The sequence below is a fragment of the Styela clava genome, chromosome 10, assembly GCF_964204865.1.
Source record: "Styela clava chromosome 10, kaStyClav1.hap1.2, whole genome shotgun sequence".
In the NCBI taxonomy this organism is placed as follows: domain Eukaryota; kingdom Metazoa; phylum Chordata; class Ascidiacea; order Stolidobranchia; family Styelidae; genus Styela; species Styela clava.
Genome location: NC_135259.1, coordinates 18,512,859 through 18,538,210, shown reverse-complemented (window position 1 = coordinate 18,538,210; position 25,352 = coordinate 18,512,859). Strand labels below are relative to the sequence as shown.

Below are 25,352 nucleotides of genomic sequence, written 5' to 3'. Positions count from 1 at the left end.
TACCTCAATGTAGCGCTACTGAAGTAATATCCGCGTAGTTTTCTTCGTCAGTATTTGAAATACTTCATGTACTTCTGTCTTCTGTATACAGCTGATGTCTTTGTTTTATGTTGGAAATATCACTGAAAAACTATTCCTATCCAAAATTAATTTATTATAAGGCTGACACTGTAATGGCCACATGGTTCTTCACGAACAACCTACCCAGTCACTGTCGCTTTTACAACTGTAACAATCAATGATTTGGCATATAAAACCTCACTAATGATCCTTCTGAAAGAAATCAAAAATTTAAAATATTTGGTATAAAGAGTTTCCCAGACCGGGAATAGAACCCGGGCCGCATGGGTGAGAGCCTGAAATCATAACGCCTAGTCCATCTGGGATATCGGCAGAAATGACCTACTCTCTCTACTGAACTAATATCCATGCTGTCATCGAGGTCAGTATTTTGAATACTTCATGTAATTCTTTCTTAAATGTGTAAATTATGTGTTTTGTTGTGTTGAGAAAATCATTTAAAACCAATGTAATTTAATGCAGATTACCAAAAAATATTGGACATTTCGAATCTTTTATAAAAACAAATTAACAAACAATAGTCCGTGTCGTTCTCTTTGGTGCAATCGGTCAGCGCGTTCGGCTGTTACCTCTCATACTGATGGGTACCGGAAGGTTGGTGCTTCAAGCCCACCCAGGGACGCTGTCTATTATTTACAAAATGAATCCTTTCTATCTGTGTGTTCCCTCGGATGAAATCCATTTAATATTAAGGAATAGCAAGTCTATCTTTAATTTCTGTTTCCTAGAGTCAAACAGATACAACAAAAACAAATGTCGCTGACAGAATTTAGTACTTCGTAACTGAAAGATGCTATCTCGTTCCTCTACTCTTTCTTCACACAATTAATAGATGGTGACTAAAATATCATATGATATGTCTCAATGAAATTGGCTGAGTATATTCAATAGAACATATGGCCGGTTAGCTCAGTTGGTTAGAGCGTCGTGCTAATAACGCGAATGTCGCGGGTTCGATCCCCGTACTGGCCAGTGTCTTTTTAACCGTTAATCTCAAAGAATGACACGTGACTTGAAGTTAGGTGAAATTGTTGTTCTGTTACATTTTTGTACTCGTGACATTCCCATATTTGCATGCATCTTTACGATCATCCTCCTTAACAACTACAATAGTTAAATCGATAAATTATCAGGTTAAACCCCACTAATCACATTCTTGAAACTTTTTGTTAATGTAATATTTTCTTTAGTCACTCGAGAAATACAGCCTAAAGTGTACAACTTCACCATTATCTTTCTGACGTTTCAAAACTAAAACGGACCTGATCTTTGTTTGGAGAAAAGTTTCCCAGACCGGGAAATCGAACACGGGCCGCCTGGGTGAAAGCCAGGAATCCTAACCCCTAGACCATCTGGGAATACGATTACTTTGGCAGAAGTATAATCTAATAAATTGTTGTTACCTCAATGTAGCGCTACTGAAGTAATATCCGCGTAGTTGTCTTTGTCAGTATTTGAAATACTTGATGTACTTCTGTCTTCTGTATACAGCTGATGTCTTTGTTTTATGTTGGAAATATCACTGAAAAACTATTGGTATTCAAATTTATTTATTATAAAGCTGACACTGTACTTGCCACATGGTTCTTCACGAACAACCTACCCAGTCACTTTCGCTTTTACAACTGTAACAATCAATGATTTGACATATAAAACCTCACTAATGATCCTTCTGAAAGAAATCAAAAATTTAAAATATTTGATATAAAGAGTTTCCCAGAACGGGATTAGAACCCGGCCCGCATGGGTGAGAGCCTGAAATCTTAACGCCTAGTCCATCTGGGATATCGACAGAAGTGACCTACTCTCTCTACTGAACTAATATCCATGCTGTCTTCGAGGTCAGTATTTTAAATACTTCATGTATTTCTGTCTTAAATATATAAATTAGGTGTTTTGTTGTGTTGAGAAAATCATTTAAAACCAAACTAATTTAATGCAGATTACCAAAAATATTGGACATTTTGAATCTTTTATAAAAACAAATTAACAAACCGTAGTCCGTGTCGTTCTCTGCGGCGCAATCGGTCAATGCGTTCGGCTGTTTACCATTATACTGATGGGTACCGAAAGGTTGGCGGTTCAAGCCCACCCAGGGACGCTGTCTATTATTTACAAAATGGATCCTTTCTATCTGTGTGTTCCCTAGGATGAAATCCATACAATATTAAGGAATAGCAAGTCTATCTTTTTTCTGTTACCTAGAGTCAAACAGATACTACCAAAACAAATGTTGCTGACAGAATTTAGTACTTCGTAACTGAAAGATGCTATCTCGTTCCTCTACTGTTTCTTCACACAATTAATCGATGGTGACTAAAATATCAAATGAAAAACTTCTCCCTCACCCTATATGCTTAGACGAATTCCACTTTTCCATGAGGAATAGCCCAACGGCGATTTTAGTTCTTTCCTATGAGCGCTTTTGACTCGTGTGAAAAAAGTACTTTCTTAGTTAAAAAAATAACATTTCACAACTTCCTTCTTGAAGACAATTACTGTAAGAGTCTTAATGAAATTGGCTGAGTATATTCAAACCAATTTATGGCCGGTTAGCTCAGTTGGTTAGAGCGTCGTGCTAATAACGCGGATGTCGCGGGTTAGATCCCCGTACTGGCCTGTTTCTATTTAACCGTTAATCTCAAAGAATGACACGTGACTTGAAGTTAGGTGAAAGTGTTGTGCTCTTATATTATTGTACTCGTGACATTCCCATATTTGCATGCATCGTTACGATCATCCTCCTTAACAACTACAACAGTTAAATTGATAAATTATCAGGTTAAACTCCATTAATCACATTCTGGAAAGTTTTTGTTAAGGTAATATATTCTTTAGTCACTATAGAAATACAGCCTAAAGTGTAAAGCTTCACCATTATCTTTCTGACGTTTGAAAACTAAAACTGACCCGATCTTTGTTTGAAGAAAAGTTTCCCAGACCGGGAATCGAACCCGGGCCGCCTGTGTGAAAGCCAGGAATCCTAACCCCTTGACCATCTGGGAATACGATTACTTTGTCAGAAGTATTATCTAATAAATTGGTGTTACCTCAATGTAGCGCTACTGAAGTAATATCCGCGTAGTTTTCTTTGTCAGTATTTGAAATACTTCATGTACTTCTGTCTTCTGTATACAGCTGATGTTTTTGTTTTATGTTGGAAATATCACTGAAAAACTATCCCTATTCAAAATTAATTTATTATAAAGCTGACACTGTAATGGCCACATGGTTCTTCACGAACAACCTACCCAGTCACTGTCGCTTTTACAACTGTAACGATCAATGATTTGACATATAAAACCTCACTAATGATCCTTCTGAAAGAAATCAAAAATTCAAAGTATTTGATATGAAGAGTTTCCCAGACCGGGATTAGAACCCGGGCCGCATGGGTGAGAGCCTGAAATCGTAACGCCTAGTCCATCTGGGATATCGGCAGAAGTGACCTACTCTCTCTACTGAACTAATATCCATGCTGTCTTCGAGGTCAGTATTTTAAATACTTCATGTATTTCTGTCTTAAATATATAAATTATGTGTTTTGTTGTGTTGAGAAAATCGTTTAAAACCAAACTAATTTAATGCAGATTACCAAAATATATTGGACATTTTGAATCTTTTATAAGAACAAATTAACAAACCGTAGTCCGTGTCGGTCTCTGTCGCGCAATCGGTCAGTGCGTTCATCTGTTACCTCTTATACTGATGGGTACCAAAAGGTTGGTGGTTCAAGCCCACCCAGGGACGCTGTCTATTATTTACAAAATGAATCCTTTCTATCTGTGTGTTCCCTCGGATGAAATCCATTTATTATAAGGAATAGCAAGTCTATCTTTAATTTCTGTTTCCTAGAGTCAAACAGATACTACAAAAACAAATGTCGCTGACAGAATTTAGTACTTCGTAACTGAAAGATGCTATCTCGTTCCTCTACTGTTTCTTCACACAATTAATCGATGGTGACTAAAATATCAAATGAAAAACTTCTCCCTCACTCTATATGCTTAGACGAATTCCACTTTTCCAAAAGGAATAGCCCAACGGCGATTTTAGTACTTTCCTATTAGCGCTTTTGACTCGTGTGAAAAAAGTACTTTCTTAGTTAAAAAAATAACATTTCACAACTTCCTCCTTGAAGACAATTACTGTACGAGTTTTAATGAAATTGGCTGAGTATATTCAATAGAACGTATGGCCGGTTAGCTCAGTTGGTTAGAGCGTCGTGCTAATAACGCGGGTGTCGCGGGTTAGATCCCCGTACTGGCCAGTGTCTATTTAACCGTTAATCTCAAAAATGACACGTGACTTGAAGTTGGGCAAAGTGTTGTGCTGTTATATTATTGTACATTAAATATCTGACGTTGCAAAACTAAAACTGATCTGATCTTTGTTTGAAGAAAAGTTTCCGAGACCGGGAATCGAACCCAGGCCGCCTGGGTGAAAGTCAGAAGTCCTAACCCCTAGACCATCTGGGAATACGATTACATACATGTGGACATTACATTGTCAGCTTTATATTAAATTAATTTAATATTACTTCGGTAGCGCTACATTGAGGTAACACCAATTTATTAGAATATACTTCTGCCAAAGTAATCGTATTCCCAGATGGTCTAGGGGTTAGGATTCATGGCTATCACCCAGGCGGCCCGCGTTCAATACCCGGTCTGGCAAACTCTTTATACCAAATATTTTGTGACCATGTGGCCATTACAGTGTCAGCTTTATAATGAATTAATTTTGAATAGCAATAGTTTTTCAGTGATATTTCCTACATAAAACAAAGACATCAACTCTATACAGAAGTACATGAAGTATTTCAAATACTGACGAAGAAAACTACACGGATATTACTTCAGTAGCGCTACATTGAGGTAACACCAATTTATTAGAATATACTTCTGCCGAAGTAATCGTATTCCCAGATGGTCTAGGGGTTAGCATTCCTGGCTTTCACCCAGGCGGCCCGGGTTCGATTCCTGGTCTGGGAAACTTTTCTTCAAACAAAGATCAGGTCAGTATTAGTTTTGAAACGTCAGAAAGATAATGGTTAAGCTTTACACTTCGGGCTGTATTTCTCGAGTGACTAAAGAATATATTACCTCAACAAAAACTTTGAAGAATGTGATTAGTGGGGTTTAACCTGGTAATTCATCGTTTTAACTGTTGTAGTTGTTAAGGAGGAGAGTAGTTCATTTCTGCCGATATCCCAGATGGACTAGGCGTTAAGATTTCAGGCTCCCACCCATGCGTCCCGGGTTCTATTCCCGGTCTGGGAAACTCTTTATACCAAATATTTTAAATTTTTGATTTCTTCCAGAAGGATCATTAGTGAGGTTTCATATGTCAAATCATTGATTGTTACAGTTGTAAACGCGACTGTGACTGGGTAGGTTGCTCGTGAAGAACCATGTGGCCATTACTGTGTCAGCTTTATAATAAATTAATTTTGAATAGCAATAGTTTTTCAGTGATATTTCCAACATAAAACAAAGACATCAACTGTATACAGAAGACAGAAATACATGAAGTATTTCAAATACTGACGAAGAAAACTACGTGGATATTACTTCAGTAGCGCTACATTGCGGTAACACCAATTTATTAGAATATACTTCTGCCAAAGTAATAGTATTCCCAGATGGTCTAGGGGTTAGGATTCCTGGCTTTCACCCAGGCGGCCCGGGTTCGATTCCCGGTCTGGATAACTAACTCACACAAAGATCAGATCAGTTTTAGTTTTGAAACGTCAGAAAGATAATGGTGAATTTTTACACTTTAGGCTGTATTTCTCGAGTGACTAAAGAATATATTACCTCAACAAAAACTTTCCAGAATGTGATTAGTGGTGGTTTAACCTGATAATTTATCGATTTAACTGTTGTAGTTGTTAAGGAGGATGATCGTAAAGATGCATGCAACCATGGCAATGTCACGAGTACACTAATATAACAGCACAACACTTTCACGTTTAACCTGATAATTTATCGATTTAACTCTTGTAGTTGTTAAGGAGGATGATCGTAAAGATGCATGCAACCATGGCAATGTCACGAGTACAATAATTCAACTGCACAACACTTTCACCCAACTTCAAGTCACGTGTCATTCTTTGAGATTAACAGCTAAAAAACACACTGGCCAGTACGGGGATGGAACCCGCGACATTCGCGTTATTAGCACGATGCTCTAACCAACTGAGCTAACTGGCCATATGTTCTTTTGAATATACTCAGCCAATTTCATTATGACTCTTACAGTATACGTCTTCAAGAAGGAAGTTGTGAAATGGTATTTTTTTAACTAAGAAAGTACTTTTTTCACACGAGTCAAAAGCGCTGATAGGAAAGTACTAAAATCGCCGTTAGTCTATTCCTTATGGAAAACTGGAATCCGTCTAAGCATATAGAGTGAGGAAGAAGTTTTAAATTTGATATTTTAGTCACCATCGATTAATTGTGTGAAGAAACAGTAGAAGAACGAGATAGCATCTTTCAGTTACGAAGTACTAAATTCTGTCAGCGACATTTGTGTTTGTAGTATCTGTTTGACTCTAGGAAACAGAAAAAGAGATAGATCTGCTATGCCTTAATATTAAATGGATTTCATCCGAGGGAACACACAGATAGAAAGGATTCATTTTGTAAATAACAGCGTCCCCGGGTGGGCTTGAACCACCAACCTTTCGGTACCCATCAGTATAAGAGGTAACAGCCGAACGCGCTGACCGATTGCGCTACAGAGACCGACACGGACTACGGTTTGTTAATTTGTTTTTATAAAAGATTCGAAATGTCCAATATTTTTTGGTGATATGCATTAAATTACATTGGTTTCAAATGATTTTCTCAACACAACAAAACACATAATTTACACATTTAAGAAAGAATTACATGAAGTATTTAAAATACTGATCTCGAAGACAGCATGGATATTAGTTCAGTAGAGAGAGTAGGTCATTTCTGCCGATATCCCAGATGGACTAGGCGTTAGGATTTCAGGCTCTCACCCATGCGGCCCGGGTTCTATTCCCGGTCTGGGAAACTCTTTATACCAAATATTTTAAATTTTTGATTTCTTTCAGAAGGATCATTAGTGAGGTTTTATATGTCAAATCATTGAATGTTACAGTTGTAAACGCGACTGTGACTGGGTAGGTTGTTCGTGAAGAACCATATGGCCAATACAGTGTCAGCTTTATAATAAATTAATTTTAAATAGCAATAGTTTTTCAGTGATATTTCCAACATAAAACAAAGACATCAACTGTATACAGAAGTACATGAAGTATTTCAAATACTGACGAAGAAAACTACGCGGATATTACTTCGGTAGCGCTACATTGAGGTAACACCAATTTATTAGAATATACTTCTGCCAAAGTAATCGTATTCCCAGATGGTCTAGGGGTTAGGATTTCTGACTTTCACCCAGGCGGCCCGGGTTCGATACCCGGTCTCGGAAACTTTTCTTCAAACAAAGGTCAGATCAGTTTTAGTTTTGCAACGGGGGTACAGTACAGTATTTTTGCATATGAGATAGCAAATATGTATTGAGTCGTTCAACTACCTTGAAAACCCACCCTTCATTTTCAATATTTCTTCGACTGTTAAATTACATTTTTCTATAAAATCTGCTCCAATTTTTTGAAATTTAACAGTAGATAGCAAAATCTTATGTGCCAGAATTTCTGCACCATTCATAAATGAAGGAATTGTTTTTAAGTTCTAAATTTGAAAAAGAAACTACAGTTTCAAAAACTGCTAGTAAAAAATAATGGAATTATCAATAGGTAGCTAATATGCACTAATGGGTGTGAGATTGTACCGATATTGTTTTAAGCGTGATTCAGTTTGAACACTGAGATATCTAAATCAGGGTTTTCCAAACTTTGGGCGAGAGGTCGAGCAACGAATTTTAAGGGTCGCGAAGGGCACACCAATTTCACACAAAGTTCGATATTTATTGAAACTAGTGCAAAACACAAACCTCCCGATTTCGAATATGATCGGCGTAGCGGCTCGCTTGCATAAATAACAATGCCGGCTTTTATTGTTAGACCCGAGAAGTGGCGTGTTTCCAAATCAACCGCGGCCGCAAAGAAGTATCTAGCGGGCCGCATGCGGCCCGCGGGCCGTATGTTGTGCAGGCCTGATCATAGACTATAGTGTGAAGCTTCCATATTCATTTAATAGAGTTTTGCAACAAAAACTGACAGATCTTTGCTGGATAAAAATGTTCCCAGACCGGGAATCGAACCCGGGCCACCTGGGTAAGAGCCAGGATTCCTAACCCCTAGACCATCTGGGATATGAATTATTAAGCTGATAAATATATTAAAATGAATTGGTGTTAACTTATTTCAGTACCACTGAACTAATATAGATTTATGTACAAAGACTGTGGTGTAAAGCTTCCATTATTCACTTCCTATCGTTTCACAACAAAAACTGAAAGATATTCGCTCGACAAAAAGGTTCCCAGACCGGGAAGTAGCTAATTCAGTAAGTAGCTAATTCATTTATTTTGCTACCATATTCTTAATAGGGGCTCTATGTATATAGACTATAATGTAAAGCTTCCATCATTCATTTCCTAGAGTTTCGCAACAAAAACTTTCAGATCTTTGCTGGATAAAAATGGTTCCCAGACCGGGAATCGAACCCGGGCCGCCTGGGTGAGAGCCAGGAATCCTAACCCCTAGACGATCTGGGATATGAATTTATAGGCTGATAAATATTTTGAAAATAAAGTAGTGTTAACTTATTTCAGTACCCCTGAATTAATATTCATGTAGTTTTAAACGCTTTATGTATTTCTGCCTTCAGTAAGCAGCTAATTTATTTATTTTGCTACCATATTCTCTAGTCGCTTTATGCATATAGACCGTAAGGTGAAACTTCCATCATTTACTTTCTGGCGTTTCGAAACGAACACTGACAGATCTTTGCTGGATAAAAAGATTACCAGACCGGGAACCGAACCCGGGTCGCCTGGGTGAAAGCCAGGAATCATAACCCCTAGACCATCTGGAATATGAATTCACACGCTGATAAATATTTTAAAAATGAATTTGTGTTAACTTATTTTAGTACCACTGAATTAATATCCATGTAGTTTAAAACGCTTTATGTATTTCTGCTTTCTGTAAGCAGCTAATTTATTTATTTTGCTACCATATTCTTTAGTCGCTTTATGCATATAGACTGTAAGGTGAAACTTCCATTTTTTACTTTCTGGCTTTTCGAATCGAACACTGACAGGATCTTTGCTGAATGAAAAGGTTCCCAGACCAGAAATCGAACCCGGGCCGCCTGAGTGAAAGCCAGGAATCCTAACCCCGAGACCATCTGGAATATGAATTTATACGCTGATAAATATTTTAAAAATGAATTAGTGTTAACCTATTTTACTACATAAATATTTTATAAATGAATTGGTGTTAGCTTATGTTAGCACCACTGAATTAATATCCTGGTAGCTTAAAACGATTTATGTATTTCTGCCTTCTGTAAGTAGCTAATTCATTTATTTCGCAACCATATTCTTAATAGTCGCTCTATTTATATAGACTATAGTGTATAGCTTCCATTATTCATTTACTAGAATTTTGCAACAGAAACTGACCAGATTATTGCTGGATAAAAAGGTTCCCAGGCCGGGAATCGAACCCGGGCAGCCTGGGTGAAAGCCAGGAATTCTAACCCCAGATTAACAAACAGAATTGATAGCTCACTTGTATTATATTGCAACTTAACATGTCCTAGCTCTCGTCCGTCTCTGTGGCGCAATTGGTCAGCGCGTACAGCTGTTATCTCACATAGTGAGGGTTACCGAAAGGTCGGTGGTTCGAGCCCACCCAGGGACGTTATCTTGTTCTATACTGTATTTTTTACAAAATTAATAGATTGAAATTTTTTTCTCTCTCTCTCGTTGTGTTCCCTCGGGAGAAATCCACTATTTTTTGAGAAATAGTTCGTTAACTTCACTTCGTTAACAATCGTTAACTTATTTTAGCACTACTGAATTAATATTTATGTAGTTTCCAACGTCAGTATTTGAAACACTTTATGTATTTCTGCCTTCTGTAAGCAGCTAATTTATTTATTTTCCTACCATATTCTTAAGTCACTATATGTATATAGACTGTAGTGTAAAGCTTCCATCGTTCACTTCCAAGCGTTTCGCAACAAAAAACGACAGATCTATGCTGGACAAAAAGGTTCCCAGACCGGGAATCGAACCCGGGCCGCCTGGGTGAAAGCCAGGAATTCTAACCCTTAGATCATCTGGGATATGGGTTCACACACTGAAAAATATAATAAAAATGAATAAGTGTTTTCTTTTTTTAGCACCACTGAATTAATATCCGTGCAAGTTTCATCATCAATTAAAATGACACTAATGACCCACTCGAAATGTTCCAGTTTTGCTACATTATTTTTAAGTCGCTTTATGAATATAGCCTGTAGTGTAAAGCTTTCATCATTCATTTTCTAGAGTTTCGCAACAAAAACTGAACATATTATTGCTGGATAAAAAGGTTCCCAGACCGGGAATCGAACCCGGGCCGCCTGGGTGAAAGCCAGCAATCCTAACCCATAGACCATCTGGGTTATCAATTCATACGCTGATGAATATTTTAAAAATGAATTAGTGTTAACTTATTTTAGTACCATCTGGGATATGAATTTTTAGGCTGATAAATATTTTTAAAATGAATTATTGTTTACATATCTTAGTACCATATGGGATATAGTTCTTAAGCTGATAAATATTTTAAAATGAATTGGTGTTAACTTATTTTAGCACCACTAAATTAATATCCATGTAGTTTAAAATTCTTTATGTATTTCTGCCTTCTGTAAGCAGCTAATTTATTTATTCCACTACTATATTCTTAATAGTCGCTTTATGTATATATACTGTGGTGTAAAGCTTCCATCATTCACTTCCTAGCGTTTCGCAAGAAAAACTGACAGAAACTTTCTCGACAAAGACGTTCCCAGACCGGGAATCGAACCCGGGCCGTCTGGGTGTCACTACAAACCTATGTTACAGTTTAACAAATAGAATTGATAGCTCAATTGTATTATATCGCAACTTAACATGTCCTATCTCCCGTCCGTCTCTGTGGCGCAATTGGTCAGCGCGTTCGACTGTTATCTCATATTGTGAGGGTTACCGAAAGGTTGGTGGTTCGAGCCCACCCGCGGACGTTATCTTGTTCCATACTGTATTTTTACAAAAATAATAGATTGTAATTTTTTTCTCTCTCTCTCGTTGTGTTCCCTTGGGAAAAATCCACTATTTTTGAGAAAGAGTTCGTTAACTTCATTTCGTTAACAATTGTTAACTTATTTTAGCACTACTGAATTAATATTTATCAAGTTTCCAACGTTAGTATTTGAAACACTTTATGTATTTCTGCCTTCTGTAAGCAGCTAATTTATTTATTCTGCTACCATATTCTTAAGTCGCTATATGTATATAGACTGTAGTGTGAAGCTACCATCATTTATATTCTGGCTTTTCGAAACGAACACTTACAGGATCTTTGCTGGATAAAAAGGTTCCGGACCGGGAATCGAATCCGGGCCGCATGGGTAAAAGCCAGGAATCCTAACCCTTATTCCATCTGAGATAAGAATTCATAAGCTAATACCTATTTTAAAAATGAATTACTGTTAAAATATTTTAGCACCACTGAATTAATATCCGTGCAAGTTTCATCATCAAATGAAATGTCACTAATGGCCCACTCGAAACGTTCCAGTTTTGCTACCTTATTTTTAAGTCGCTTTATGAATATAGCCTGTAGTGTAAAGCTTTCATATGTTTTTATGCATTCTGTAAGCAGATAATTTATTTATTTTGCTACCATATTCTTTCTTCCATCATTTACTTTCTGGCGTTTCGAAACGAACACTGACAGATCTTTGCTGGATAAAAAGGTTCCCAGACCGGGAATCAAACCCGGGCCGCCTGGGTGAAAGCCAGGAATCCTAACCCCTAGACCATCTGGGACACGAATTCATACGCTGATAAATATTTTAAAAATGAATAGGTGTTAACTTATTTTAGCATAACTGAATTAATATCAATGTAATTTAAAACGCTTTATGTATTTCTGCCTTCTGTATATAGACTATAGTGTAAAGCTTCCATATTCATTTAATAAAGTATCGCAACCAAAATTGACAGATCTTTGCTGGATAAAAATGTTCCCAGACCGGGAATCGGACCCGGGCCGCCTGGGTGAGAGCCAGGAATCCTAACCCCTAGACCATCTGGGATATGAATTATTAGGCTGATAAGTATTTTAAAAATGAATTAGTGTTAACTTATTTCAGTACCTCTGAATTAATATCCATGTAGTTTAAAAACGCTTTATGTATTTCTGCCTTCTGTAAGCAGCTAATTTATTCATTTTGCTACCTTATTCTTTCTTCCATCATTTACTTTCTGGCGTTTCGAAACGAACACTGACAGATCTTTGCTGGATAAAAATGTTCCCAAACCGGGAATCGAAACCGGGCCGCCTGGGTGAAAGCCAGGAATCCTAACCCCTAACCGTTGATAAATATTTTAAAAATGAATTGGTGTTTTACTTATTTTTGCACCACTCAGTTAATATCCTTTTAGTTTAAAACACTTTATGTATTTCTGCATTCTGTAAGCAGCTAATTTATTTATTTTGCTACCATATTCTTTAGTCGCTTTATGCATATAGACTGTGAGGTGAAACTTTCATCATTTACTTTCTGGCTTTTCGAAACGAACACTGACAGGATCTTTGCTGGATAAAAAGGTTCCCAGACCGGGAATCGAATCCGGGCCGCCTGGGTGAAATCCAGGAATTCTAACCCCTCGACCTTCTGGGATATGAATTCATACGCTGATAATTATTTTAAAAATTAATTAGTATTAACCTATTTTACTAACATAAATATTTTAAAATGAATTGGTGTTAACTTATTTTAGCACCACTGAATTAATATCCTAGTAGTTTAAAACGCTTTATGTATTCTGCCTTCTGTAAGTAGCTAATTCATTTATTTCGCTACCATATTCTCAATAATCGCTTTATATATATAGACTGTGGTGTAAAGCTTCCATCATTCCCTTCCTAGCGTTTCGCAAGAAAAACTGACAGAAATTTGCTCGACAAAAACGTTCAAAGACCGAGAATCGAACCCGGGCCGTCTGGGTGTCACTACAAACCTATGTTACAGATTAAAAAATAGAATTGAAAGCTCAATTGTATTATATTGCAACTTAACATGTCCTAACTCCCGTCCGTCTCTGTGGCGCAATTGGTCAGTGCGTTCGGCTGTTATCTCACAATGTGAGGGTTACCGAAAGGTTGGTTGTTCGAGCTCACCCAGGGACGTTGACTTGTTCTATACTGTATTTTTACAAAATTAAAAGATTGTAATTTTTTTCTCTCTCTCTCGTTGTGTTCCCTTGGGAGAAATCCACTATTTTTGAGAAATAGTTCGTTAACTTCACTTCGTTAACAATTGTTAACTTATTTTAGCACTACTGAATTAATATTTATGTAGTTGCCAACGTCAGTATTTAAAACACTTTATGTATTTCTGCCTTCTGTGAGCAGCTAATTTATTTATTCTGCTACCATATTCTTAAGTCGCTATATGTATATAAACTGTAGTGTGAAGCTACCATCATTTATATTCTGGCTTTTCGAAACGAACACTTACAGGATCTTTGCTGGATAAAACGTTCCGGACCGGGAATCGAATTCGGGCCGCATGGGTAAAAGCCAGGAATCCTAACCCTTAGACCATCTGAGATATGAATTCATAAGCTAATACCTATTTTAAAAATGAATTACTGTTAAAATATTTTAGCACCACTGAATTAATATCCGTGCATCATCAAATAAAATGTCACTAATGGCCCACCCGAAACGTTCCAGTTTTGCTACCTTATTTTTAAGTCGCTTTATGAATATAGCCTGTAGTGTAAAGCTTTCATATGTATTTATGCATTCTGTAAGCAGATAATTTATTTATTTTGCTACCATATTCTTTCTTCCATCATTTACTTTCTGGCGTTTCGAAACGAACACTGACAGATCTTTGCTGGATAAAAAGGTTCCCAGACCGGGAATCGAACCCGGGCCGCCTGGGTGAAAGCCAGGAATCCTAACCCCTAGACCATCTGGGACACGAATTCATACGCTGATAAATATTTTAAAAATGAATAGGTGTTAACTTATTTTAGCACAACTGAATTAATATCAATGTAATTTAAAACGCTTTATGTATTTCTGCCTTCTGTAAGAAGCTAATTTGTTTATTTTGCTACCATATTCTTTCTTCCATCATTTAATTTCTGGCGTTTCGAAACGAACACTGACAGGTATTTGCTGGATAAAAAGGTTCCCAGACCGGGAATCGAACCCGGGCCGCCTGGGTGAAAGCCAGGAATCCTAACCCCTAGACCATCTGGGATACGAATTCATACGCTGATAAATATTTTAAAAATGAATAGGTGTTAACTTATTTTAGCACCACTGAATTAATATCAATGTAGTTTAAAACACTTTATGTATTTCTGCATTCTGTATATAGACTATAGTGTAAAGCTCCCATATTCATTTAATAGAGTTTCGCAACAAAAATTGACAGATCTTTGCTGGATAAAAATGTTCCCAGACCGGGAATCGAACCCGGGCCGCCTGAGTGAGGGCCAGGAATCCTAACCCCTAGACCATCTGGGATATGAATTATTAAGCTGATAAATATTTTAAAAATGAATTGGTGTTTACTCATTTCAGTACCACTGAACTAATATCGCCTTATGTACAAAGACTGTGGTGTAAAGCTTCCATCATTCACTTCCTATCGCTTCGCAACAAATACTGAAAGATATTTGCTCGACAAAAAGGTTCCCAGACCGGGAAGTAGCTAATTTAGTAAGTAGCTAATTCATTTATTTTGCTACCATATTCTTAATAATCGCTCTATGTATATAGACTTTAATGTAGAGCTTCCATCATTCATTTCCTAGAGTTTTGCAACAAAAACTTTCAGATCTTTTCTGGATTAAAATGGTTCCCAGACCGGGAATTGAACCCGGGCCGCCTGGGTGAGAGCCAGGAATCCTAACCCCTAGATCATCTGGGATATGAATTCATAGGCTGATAAATATTTTAAAAATGAATTAGTGTTAACTAATTTCAGTACCACTGAAATAGTACCCATGTAGTTTTAAATTCTTTATGTATTTCTGACTTCTGTAAGCAGCTAATTTATTTATTTCGCACCAATATTCCCAATAGTCGCTCTCTATATATAGACTGTAGTGTAAAGAGCTTCCATCATTCATTTTCTATTGTTTCGCAACAAAAACCGACAGATCTTTGCTGGACAAAAAGGTCCCCAGACCGGGAATCGAACCCGTGTCGCCTGGGTGAAAGCCAGGAATCCTAACCCCTGGACCATCTGGGATATGAATTCATACGCTGATGAATATTTAAAAAATGAATTGGTGTTAACTTATTTTAGCACCACTGAATTAATATCAATGTAGTTTAAAACTCTTTATGTATTGCTGCCTTCTGTAAGTAGCTAATTTATTTATTTCGCTACCATGCTCTATGTATATAGACTATAGCAGTGATTCTCAAACTAGGGTTTGAGAGCCTCATGCTGCTCTCAACAACCTTTGCTGCGGCTCTAGTTATTGCTTTAAAAATTGTTTACTTTTTAAAAAAAAAATATTGAAAACTAATCATTGACTAGAAATAAAAATGCGTTGCATTATCGCTTTTCCTTTTTTTTTCGTTTTTTTTTTGCAAGAATAAGGGGTCGCCAGAAATCGAAGTTTCATATTTCTAGTATACCCTTGCGTTTACATCAGCAACAGCTGGTGAATAATTAAGGGCTGATTTCAAAATCAAATTACATTAATTCAGAGTTTTATCCTCTGCCTTGGATTTGATCTTCCTTATCACCGCTTGTGAAGTGACGGGTAACCGAGATGCAGATATTTAATAAAATGATAATTGAGTTCCTCATGCTTTTCTATGGTGTGCGTGTTATTTTAGTATTAGATAGATAAACCTAGCAAATTTACCATTGCGTGAATCCTGAATGTTGATTTCAAATGGCGATTAAATAAATTGGCAATAAAGGCATTTCTAGGCCTTTGTGCCCAGTGGAGAGTCAGACGCTAATTATAACTAATTCCTTCAAGTTTTACCGTTTTTTTTTTCAACAAAACAACACCCGATGGTTATTATAGCTACAATCCTTACTGAGTAATGCTCAATTTTCTTTACGGAATTTGCAAACTCAGCACTTCACTTAATGACTTTGATTATGTCATGCCTTAGGGCTTAATTATTACTGCCCAAATGCTTAAAAATTTAACAATTGTAATCAATTTCGATGATAATAGACGCAACAATTCGTGAACTAGTCCGTGTACATTGTTACAACGAAATTCACGATTGATTTTACGTTCTACTCTTGGTTCAACGACCATGCATGGTCGAGTAAAATGTTTACATATTCGAAACATTACTTGGCCAAGGATGGAAGAGATCACTAAAGAGCTAATACAAAGTGCTTGAAACGCCGAAAAGTCATTTTACCATTTACTTTTAATCAACTTCATGTTTGGTAATATAAAAAATGGCTAATGACATGTCACCAAGAATGCGGAGTTTAAAATCTGGGAAATTTATTTTATATGCCTAATCTAGTTTGACGTTTCTAAATTTACGGAACGGTCGGTACGTCTTTTGCAAAATATGGAATTGAAACGATACGTTAAGTGCAAAGATAAGCATATAACACCATAACGCAAGGACAACGACTTTTTAAATTTGACTCTTTTTTGAACCCGGGCCGCCTGGGTGAGAGCCAGGAATCCTAACCCCTAGACCATCTGGGATATGAATTATTGGGCTGATAAGTATTTTAAAAATGAATTAGTGTAAACTTATTTCAGTACCACTGAATTAATATCCATGTAGTTTAAAAACGCTTTATGTATTTCTGCCTTCTGTAAGAAGCTAATTTATTCATTTTGCTACCATATTCTTTCTTCCATCATTTACTTTCTGGCGTTTCGAAACGAACACTGACAGATCTTTGCTGGAGGTTCCCAGACCGGGAATTGAACCCGGGCCGCCAGGGTGAAAGCCAGGAATCCTAACCACTAGACCATCTGGGAAATGAATTCATACGGTGATAAATATTTTAAAAATGAATTAGTGTTAACCTATTTTAGAACCATATGGGATATGAATTCTTAGGCTGATAAATATTTTAAAAATGAATTGGTGTTAACTTGTTTTAGCACCACTAAATTAATATCCATGTAGTTTAAAATTCTTTATGTATTTCTGCTTTCTGTAAGCAGCTAATTTATTTATTTCACTACCATATTCTTAATAGTCGCTTTATGTATATAGACTGTGGTGTAAAGCTTCCATCATTCACTTCCTAGCGTTTCGCAAGAAAAACTGACAGAAATTTGCTCGACAAAACGTTCCCAGACCGGGAATCGAACCCGGGCCGTCTGGGTGTCACTACAAACCTATGTTACAGATTAACAAATAGAATTGATAGCTCAATTGTATTATATTGAACTTAACATGTCCTAACACCCGTCCGTCTCTGTGGCGCAATTGGTCAGCGCGTTCGGCTGTTATCTCACATTGTGAGGGTTACCGAAAGGTTGGTGGTTCGAGCCCACCCAGGGACGTTATCTTGTTCTATACTGTATTTTTACAAAATTAATAGATTGTAATTTTTTTCTCTCTCTCTCGTTGTGTTCCCTTGGGAGAAATCCACTATTTTTGAGAAATAGTTCGTTAACTTCATTTCGTTAACAATTGTTAACTTATTTTAGCACTACTGAATTAATAGTTATGAAGTTTCCAACGTCAGTATTTGAAACACTTTATGTATTTCTGCCTTCTGTAAGCAGCTAATTTATTTATTCTGCTACCATATTCTTAAGTCGCTATATGTATATATAGACTGTAGTGTGAATCTACCATCATTTATATTCTGGCTTTTCGAAACGAACACTTACAGGATCTTTGCTGGATAAATAGCTTCCGGACCGGGAATCGAATCCGGGCCGCGTGGGTAAAAGCCAGGAATCCTAACCCTTAGACCATCTGAGATATGAATTCATCAGCTAATAACTATTTTAAAAATGAATTACTGTTAAATTATTTTAGCACCACTGAATTAATGTCCGTGCAAGTTTCATCATCAAATGAAATGTCACTAATGGCCCACTTGAAACGTTCCAGTTTTGCTACCTTTTTTTTAGGTCGCTTCATGAATATAGCCTGTAGTGTAAAGCTTTCATATGTATTTCTGCATTCTGTAAACAGGTAATTTATTTATTTTGCGACCATATTCTTAATAGTCGCTCTATGTATATAGACTATAATGTAAAGCTTCCATCATTCATTTCCTAGAGTTTTGCAACAAAAACTGACAGATCTTTGCTGGAACAAATGTTTCCCAGACCGGGAATCGAACCCGGGCCGCCTGGGTGAAATCCAGGAATCCTAACCCCTAGACGATCTGGGATATAAATTCATAGGTTGATAAATATTTTAAAAATGAATTAGTGTTAACTTATTTCAGTACCACTGAATTAATATCCATGTAGTTTAAAAACGCTTTATGTATTTCTGCCTTCTGTAAGCAGCTAATTTATTTATTTTGCTACCATATTCTTTCTTCCATCATTTACTTTATGGCGTTTCGAAACGAACAACTGACAGATCTTTGCTGGAGAAAAATGTTCCCAGACCGGGAATCGAACCCGGGCCGCCTGGGTGAAAGCCAGGAATCCTATCCCCTAGAGCATCTGGGATATGAATTCATACGCTGATAAATATTTTATAAATTAATTGGTGTTTTACTTATTTTTGCACCACTGAATAAATATCCATGTAGTTTAAAACGCTTTATGTATTTCTGCATTCTGTAAGCAGCTAATTTATTTATTTTGCTACCATATTCTTTAGTCGCTTTATGCATATAGACTGTAAGGTGTAACTTCCATCATTTACTTTCTGGCTTTTCGAAACGAACACTGACAGATCTTTGCTGAATAAAAAGGTTCCCAGACCGGGAATCGAATCCGGGCCGCCTGGGTGAAAGCCAGGAATTCTAACCCCACCACCTTCTGGGATATGAATTCATACGCTGATAAATATTTTAAAAATGAATTAGTTTTAACCTATTTTACTACCATAAATATTTTTAAAATGAATTGGTGTTAACTTATTTTAGCACCACTGAATTAATATCCTAGTAGTTTAAAACGCTATATGTATTTCTGCCTTCTGTAAGTAACTAATTCATTTATTTCGCTACCATATTCTTAATAGTCGCTCTTTGTATATAGACTATAGTGTAAAGCTTCCAATATTCATTTCCTAGAGTTTTGCAACAAAAACTGAACAGATTATTGCTGGATAAAAAGGTTCCCAGACCGGGAATCGAACCCGGGCCGCCTGGGTGAGAGCCAGGAATCCTATCCCCTAGACCATCTGGGATATGAATTCATGCGCTGATGAATATTTTAAAAATGAATTAGTGTTAACTTATTTTAGTACCATCTGGGATATGAATTCTTAGGCTGATAAATATATTTAAAATGAATTAGTGTTAGCATATTTTAGTACCATATAGGATATGAATTCTTAGGCTGATAAATATTTTAAAAATGAATTGGTTTTAACTTATTTTAGCACCACCAAATTAATATCCATGTAGTTTAAAATTCTTTATGTATTTCTGCCTTCTGTAAGCAGCTAATTTTTTTATTTCACTACCATATTCTTAATAGTCGCTTTATGTATATAGACTGTGGTGTAAAGCTTCCATCATTCATTTCCTATAGTTTCGCAACAAAAACTGACAGATCTTTGCTGGAACAAAAGGTTCCCAGACCGGGAATCGAACCCGGGCCTCCTGGGTGAAATCCAGGAATCCTAATCCCTAGACGATTTGGGATATGAATTCATAGGTTGATAAATATATTTAAAATGAATTAGTGTTAGCATATTTTAGTACCATATAGGATTTGAATTCTTAGGCTGATAAATATTTTAAAAATGAATTAGTTTTAACTTATTTTAGCACCACCAAATTAATATCCATGTAGTTTAAAATTCTTTATGTATTTCTGCCTTCTGTAAGCAGCTAATTTTTTTTATTTCACTACCATATTCTTAATAGTCGCTTTATGCATATAGACTGTAAGGTGAAACTTCCATCATTTACTTTTTGGCTTTTCGAAACGAACACTGACAGATCTTTGCTGGATAAAAAGGTTCCCAGACCGGGAACCGAACCCGGGCAGCCGGGGTGAAAGCCAGGAATCCTAACCCCTAGACCATCTGGGACACGAATTCACACGCTGATAAATATTTTAAAAATGAATAGGTGTTAACTTATTTTAGCACCACTGAATTAATATCAATGTAGTTTAAAACGCTTTATGTATTTCTGCCTTCTGTATATAGACTATAGTGTAAAGCTTCCATATTCATTTAATAGAGTTTCGCAACCAAAATTGACAGATCTTTGCTGGATAAAAATGTTCCCAGACCGGGAATCGAACCCGGGCCGCCTGGGTGAGAGCCAGAAATCCTAACCCCTAGACCATCTGGGATATGAATTATTAGGCTGATAAGTATTTTAAAAATGAATTAGTGTTAACTTATTTCAGTACCACTGAATTAATATCCATGTAGTTTAAAAACGCTTTATGTATTTCTGCCTTCTGTAAGCTGCTAATTTATTCATTTTGCTACCTTATTCTCTCTTCCATCATTTACTTTCTGGCGTTTCGAAACGAACACTGACAGATCTTTGCTGGAGAAAAAGGTTCCCAGACCGGGAATCGAACCCGGGCCGCCTGGGTGAAAGCCAGGAATCCTAACCCTTAGACCATCTGAGATATGAATTCATAAGCTAATACCTATTTTAAAAATGAATTACTGTTAAAATATTTTAGCACCACTGAATTAATATCCGTGCAAGTTTCATCATCAAATAAAATTTCACTAATGGCCCACTCGAAACGTTCCAGTTTTGCTACTTTATTTTTAAGTCGCTTTATGAATATAGCCTGTAGTGTAAAGCTTTCATATGTATTTCTGCATTCTGTAAACAGATAATTTATTTATTTTGCTACCATATTCTTAATAGTCGCTCTATATATATAGACTATAAGGTAAAGCTTCCATCATTCATTTTTCTAGAGTTTCGCAACAAAAACTGACAGATCTTTGCTGGAACAAAAGGTTCCCAGACCGGGAATCGAACCCGGGCCGCCTGGGTGAAATCCAGGAATCCTAACCCCTAGACGATCTGGGATATGAATTCATAGGTTGATAAATATTTTAAAAATGAATTCGTGTTAACTTATTTCAGTACCACTGAATTAATATCCATGTAGTTTAAAAACGCTTTATGTATTTCTGCCTTCTGTAAGCAGCTAATTTATTTATTTTGCTACCATATTCTTTAGTCGCTTTATGCATATGGACTGTAAGGTGAAACTTCAATCATTTACATTCTGGCTTTTCGAAACGAACACTGACAGGATCTTTGCTGGATAAAAAGTTTCCCAGACCGGGAATCGAATCCGGGCCGCCTGGGTGAAAGCCAGGAATTCTAACCCCTCGAGCTTCTGGGATATGAATTCATACGCTGCCAATTATTTTAAAAATGAATTAGTATTAACCTATTTTACTACAATAAATATTTTTAAAATGAATTGGTGTTAACTTATTTTAGCACAACTGAATTAATATCCTAGTAGTTTAAAACGCTCTATGTATTTCTGCCTTCTGTAAGTAGCTAATTCATTTATTTCGCTACCATATTCTTAATAGTCGCTCCATGTATGTAGACTATATTGTAAAGCTTCCATTATTTATTTCCTAGAGTTTTGCAACAAAAACTGAACAGATTATTGCTGGATAAAAAGGTTCTCAGACCGGCAATCGAACCCGGGCCGCCTGGCTGAAAGCCAGGAATCCTAAGCCCTAGACCATCTCGGATATGAATTCTTGCGCTAATGAATATTTCAAAAATGAATTAGTGTTAACTTATTTTAGTACCATCTGGGATATTAATTCATAGGCTGAGAAATATTTTTAAAATGAATTAGTGTTAACATATTTTAGTACCATATGGGATATGAGTTCTTAGGTTGATAAATATTTTAAAAATGAATTAGTGTTAACTTATTTCAGTACCACTGAATTAATATCCATGTAGTTTAAAAACGCTTTATGTATTTCTGCCTTCTGTAAGCAGCTAATATATTCATTTTGCTACCATATTCTTTCTTCCAACATTTACTTCCTGGCGTTTCGAAACGAACACTGACAGATCTTTGCTGGATAAAAAGGTTCCCAGACCGGGAATCGAATCCGGGCCGCCTGGGTGAAAGCCAGGAATTCTAACCCCACCACCTTCTGGGATATGAATTCATACGCTGATAAATATTTTAAAAATGAATTAGTTTTAACCTATTTTACTACCATAAATATTTTTAAAATGAATTGGTGTTAACTTATTTTAGCACCACTGAATTAATATCCTAGTAGTTTAAAACGCTATATGTATTTCTGCCTTCTGTAAGTAACTAATTCATTTATTTCGCTACCATATTCTTAATAGTCGCTCTTTGTATATAGACTATAGTGTAAAGCTTCCAATATTCATTTCCTAGAGTTTTGCAACAAAAACTGAACAGATTATTGCTGGATAAAAAGGTTCCCAGACCGGGAATCGAACCCGGGCCGCCTGGGTGAGAGCCAGGAATCCTATCCCCTAGACCATCTGGTATATGAATTCATGCGCTGATGAATATTTTAAAAATGAATTAGTGTTAACTTATTTTAGTACCATCTGGGATATGAATTCTTAGGCTGATAAATATATTTAAAATGAATTAGTGTTAGCATATTTTAGTACCATATAGGATATGAATTCTTAGGCTGATAAATATTTTAAAAATGAATTGGTTTTAACTTATTTTAGCACCACCAAATTAATATCCATGTAGTTTAAAATTCTTTATGTATTTCTGCCTTCTGTAAGCAGCTAATTTTTTTATTTCACTACCATATTCTTAATAGTCGCTTTATGTATATAGACTGTGGTGTAAAGCTTCCATCATTCATTTCCTATAGTTTCGCAACAAAAACTGACAGATCTTTGCTGGAACAAAGGGTTCCCAGACCGGGAATCGAACCCGGGCCTCCTGGGTGAAATCCAGGAATCCTAATCCCTAGACGATTTGGGATATGAATTCATAGGTTGATAAATATATTTAAAATGAATTAGTGTTAGCATATTTTAGTACCATATAGGATATGAATTCTTAGGCTGATAAATATTTTAAAAATGAATTGGTTTTAACTTATTTTAGCACCACCAAATAAATATCCATGTAGTTTAAAATTCTTTATGTATTTCTGCCTTCTGTAAGCAGCTAATTTTTTTTATTTCACTACCATATTCTTAATAGTCGCTTTATGCATATAGACTGTAAGGTGAAACTTCCATCATTTACTTTTTGGCTTTTCGAAACGAACACTGACAGATCTTTGCTGGATAAAAAGGTTCCCAGACCGGGAACCGAACCCGGGCAGCCTGGGTGAAAGCCAGGAATCCTAACCCCTAGACCATCTGGGACACGAATTAACACGCTGATAAATATTTTAAAAATGAATAGGTGTCAACTTATTTTAGCACCACTGAATTAATATCAATGTAGTTTAAAACGCTTTATGTATTTCTGCCTTCTGTATATTGACTATAGTGTAAAGCTTCCATATTCATTTAATAGAGTTTCGCAACCAAAATTGACAGATCTTTGCTGGATAAAAATGTTCCCAGACCGGGAATCGAACCCGGGCCGCCTGGGTGAGAGCCAGAAATCCTAACCCCTAGACCATCTGGGATATGAATTATTAGGCTGATAAGTATTTTAAAAATGAATTAGTGTTAACTTATTTCAGTACCACTGAATTAATATCCATGTAGTTTAAAAACGCTTTATGTATTTCTGCCTTCTGTAAGCTGCTAATTTATTCATTTTGCTACCTTATTCTTTCTTCCATCATTTACTTTCTGGCGTTTCGAAACGAACACTGACAGATCTTTGCTGGAGAAAAAGGTTCCCAGACCGGGAATCGAACCCGGGCCGCCTGGGTGAAAGCCAGGAATCCTAACCCTTAGACCATCTGAGATATGAATTCATAAGCTAATACCTATTTTAAAAATGAATTACTGTTAAAATATTTTAGCACCACTGAATTAATATCCGTGCAAGTTTCATCATCAAATAAAATTTCACTAATGGCCCACTCGAAACGTTCCAGTTTTGCTACTTTATTTTTAAGTCGCTTTATGAATATAGCCTGTAGTGTAAAGCTTTCATATGTATTTCTGCATTCTGTAAACAGATAATTTATTTATTTTGCTACCATATTCTTAATAGTCGCTCTATATATATAGACTATAAGGTAAAGCTTCCATCATTCATTTTTCTAGAGTTTCGCAACAAAAACTGACAGATCTTTGCTGGAACAAAAGGTTCCCAGACCGGGAATCGAACCCGGGCCGCCTGGGTGAAATCCAGGAATCCTAACCCCTAGACGATCTGGGATATGAATTCATAGGTTGATAAATATTTTAAAAATGAATTCGTGTTAACTTATTTCAGTACCACTGAATTAATATCCATGTAGTTTAAAAACGCTTTATGTATTTCTGCCTTCTGTAAGCAGCTAATTTATTTATTTTGCTACCATATTCTTTAGTCGCTTTATGCATATGGACTGTAAGGTGAAACTTCAATCATTTACATTCTGGCTTTTCGAAACGAACACTGACAGGATCTTTGCTGGATAAAAAGGTTCCCAGACCGGGAATCGAATCCGGGCCGCCTGGGTGAAAGCCAGGAATTCTAACCCCTCGAGCTTCTGGGATATGAATTCATACGCTGCCAATTATTTTAAAAATGAATTAGTATTAACCTATTTTACTACAATAAATATTTTTAAAATGAATTGGTGTTAACTTATTTTAGCACAACTGAATTAATATCCTAGTAGTTTAAAACGCTCTATGTATTTCTGCCTTCTGTAAGTAGCTAATTCATTTATGTCTCTACCATATTCTTAATAGTCGCTCCATGTATGTAGACTATATTGTAAAGCTTCCATTATT

At 36.3% G+C, this 25,352-nt stretch overlaps 21 non-coding genes across 21 annotated transcripts; 4 read left to right on the top strand and 17 right to left on the bottom strand.

Annotated features, from left to right (window-relative positions):
- The first annotated feature begins 979 nt into the window (after positions 1 to 979).
- Positions 980 to 1,053, top strand: Trnai-aau (transfer RNA isoleucine (anticodon AAU)). Its single transcript has one exon. It is a non-coding gene; the product is annotated as a tRNA-Ile (tRNA).
- Positions 1,054 to 2,627: 1,574 nt separating this feature from the next.
- On the top strand, positions 2,628 to 2,701 carry Trnai-aau (transfer RNA isoleucine (anticodon AAU)). Its single transcript has one exon. It is a non-coding gene; the product is annotated as a tRNA-Ile (tRNA).
- A 1,576-nt stretch (positions 2,702 to 4,277) lies between these two features.
- Trnai-aau (transfer RNA isoleucine (anticodon AAU)) lies at positions 4,278 to 4,351 on the top strand. The gene has a single exon. It is a non-coding gene; the product is annotated as a tRNA-Ile (tRNA).
- A 1,871-nt stretch (positions 4,352 to 6,222) lies between these two features.
- On the bottom strand, positions 6,223 to 6,296 carry Trnai-aau (transfer RNA isoleucine (anticodon AAU)). The gene has a single exon. It is a non-coding gene; the product is annotated as a tRNA-Ile (tRNA).
- A 442-nt stretch (positions 6,297 to 6,738) lies between these two features.
- Positions 6,739 to 6,830, bottom strand: Trnan-guu (transfer RNA asparagine (anticodon GUU)). Its single transcript is given in 2 exon segments — positions 6,739 to 6,774; positions 6,793 to 6,830. It is a non-coding gene; the product is annotated as a tRNA-Asn (tRNA).
- Positions 6,831 to 8,322: 1,492 nt separating this feature from the next.
- Positions 8,323 to 8,394, bottom strand: Trnak-cuu (transfer RNA lysine (anticodon CUU)). Its single transcript has one exon. It is a non-coding gene; the product is annotated as a tRNA-Lys (tRNA).
- Positions 8,395 to 8,727: 333 nt separating this feature from the next.
- On the bottom strand, positions 8,728 to 8,799 carry Trnae-cuc (transfer RNA glutamic acid (anticodon CUC)). Its single transcript has one exon. It is a non-coding gene; the product is annotated as a tRNA-Glu (tRNA).
- A 3,240-nt stretch (positions 8,800 to 12,039) lies between these two features.
- Trnae-uuc (transfer RNA glutamic acid (anticodon UUC)) lies at positions 12,040 to 12,111 on the bottom strand. Its single transcript has one exon. It is a non-coding gene; the product is annotated as a tRNA-Glu (tRNA).
- Positions 12,112 to 12,308: 197 nt separating this feature from the next.
- Positions 12,309 to 12,380, bottom strand: Trnae-cuc (transfer RNA glutamic acid (anticodon CUC)). Its single transcript has one exon. It is a non-coding gene; the product is annotated as a tRNA-Glu (tRNA).
- A 1,825-nt stretch (positions 12,381 to 14,205) lies between these two features.
- Trnae-uuc (transfer RNA glutamic acid (anticodon UUC)) lies at positions 14,206 to 14,277 on the bottom strand. Its single transcript has one exon. It is a non-coding gene; the product is annotated as a tRNA-Glu (tRNA).
- A 215-nt stretch (positions 14,278 to 14,492) lies between these two features.
- Positions 14,493 to 14,564, bottom strand: Trnae-uuc (transfer RNA glutamic acid (anticodon UUC)). The gene has a single exon. It is a non-coding gene; the product is annotated as a tRNA-Glu (tRNA).
- Positions 14,565 to 14,761: 197 nt separating this feature from the next.
- Positions 14,762 to 14,833, bottom strand: Trnae-cuc (transfer RNA glutamic acid (anticodon CUC)). Its single transcript has one exon. It is a non-coding gene; the product is annotated as a tRNA-Glu (tRNA).
- Positions 14,834 to 15,167: 334 nt separating this feature from the next.
- Trnae-cuc (transfer RNA glutamic acid (anticodon CUC)) lies at positions 15,168 to 15,239 on the bottom strand. Its single transcript has one exon. It is a non-coding gene; the product is annotated as a tRNA-Glu (tRNA).
- A 1,984-nt stretch (positions 15,240 to 17,223) lies between these two features.
- Trnae-uuc (transfer RNA glutamic acid (anticodon UUC)) lies at positions 17,224 to 17,295 on the bottom strand. The gene has a single exon. It is a non-coding gene; the product is annotated as a tRNA-Glu (tRNA).
- A 442-nt stretch (positions 17,296 to 17,737) lies between these two features.
- Trnan-guu (transfer RNA asparagine (anticodon GUU)) lies at positions 17,738 to 17,829 on the top strand. The gene is given in 2 exon segments: positions 17,738 to 17,775; positions 17,794 to 17,829. It is a non-coding gene; the product is annotated as a tRNA-Asn (tRNA).
- Positions 17,830 to 19,579: 1,750 nt separating this feature from the next.
- Trnae-cuc (transfer RNA glutamic acid (anticodon CUC)) lies at positions 19,580 to 19,651 on the bottom strand. The gene has a single exon. It is a non-coding gene; the product is annotated as a tRNA-Glu (tRNA).
- A 1,049-nt stretch (positions 19,652 to 20,700) lies between these two features.
- Trnae-cuc (transfer RNA glutamic acid (anticodon CUC)) lies at positions 20,701 to 20,772 on the bottom strand. Its single transcript has one exon. It is a non-coding gene; the product is annotated as a tRNA-Glu (tRNA).
- A 216-nt stretch (positions 20,773 to 20,988) lies between these two features.
- On the bottom strand, positions 20,989 to 21,060 carry Trnae-uuc (transfer RNA glutamic acid (anticodon UUC)). Its single transcript has one exon. It is a non-coding gene; the product is annotated as a tRNA-Glu (tRNA).
- Positions 21,061 to 22,889: 1,829 nt separating this feature from the next.
- On the bottom strand, positions 22,890 to 22,961 carry Trnae-cuc (transfer RNA glutamic acid (anticodon CUC)). The gene has a single exon. It is a non-coding gene; the product is annotated as a tRNA-Glu (tRNA).
- Positions 22,962 to 24,010: 1,049 nt separating this feature from the next.
- On the bottom strand, positions 24,011 to 24,082 carry Trnae-cuc (transfer RNA glutamic acid (anticodon CUC)). Its single transcript has one exon. It is a non-coding gene; the product is annotated as a tRNA-Glu (tRNA).
- A 216-nt stretch (positions 24,083 to 24,298) lies between these two features.
- Positions 24,299 to 24,370, bottom strand: Trnae-uuc (transfer RNA glutamic acid (anticodon UUC)). The gene has a single exon. It is a non-coding gene; the product is annotated as a tRNA-Glu (tRNA).
- Positions 24,371 to 25,352: the final 982 nt, after the last annotated feature.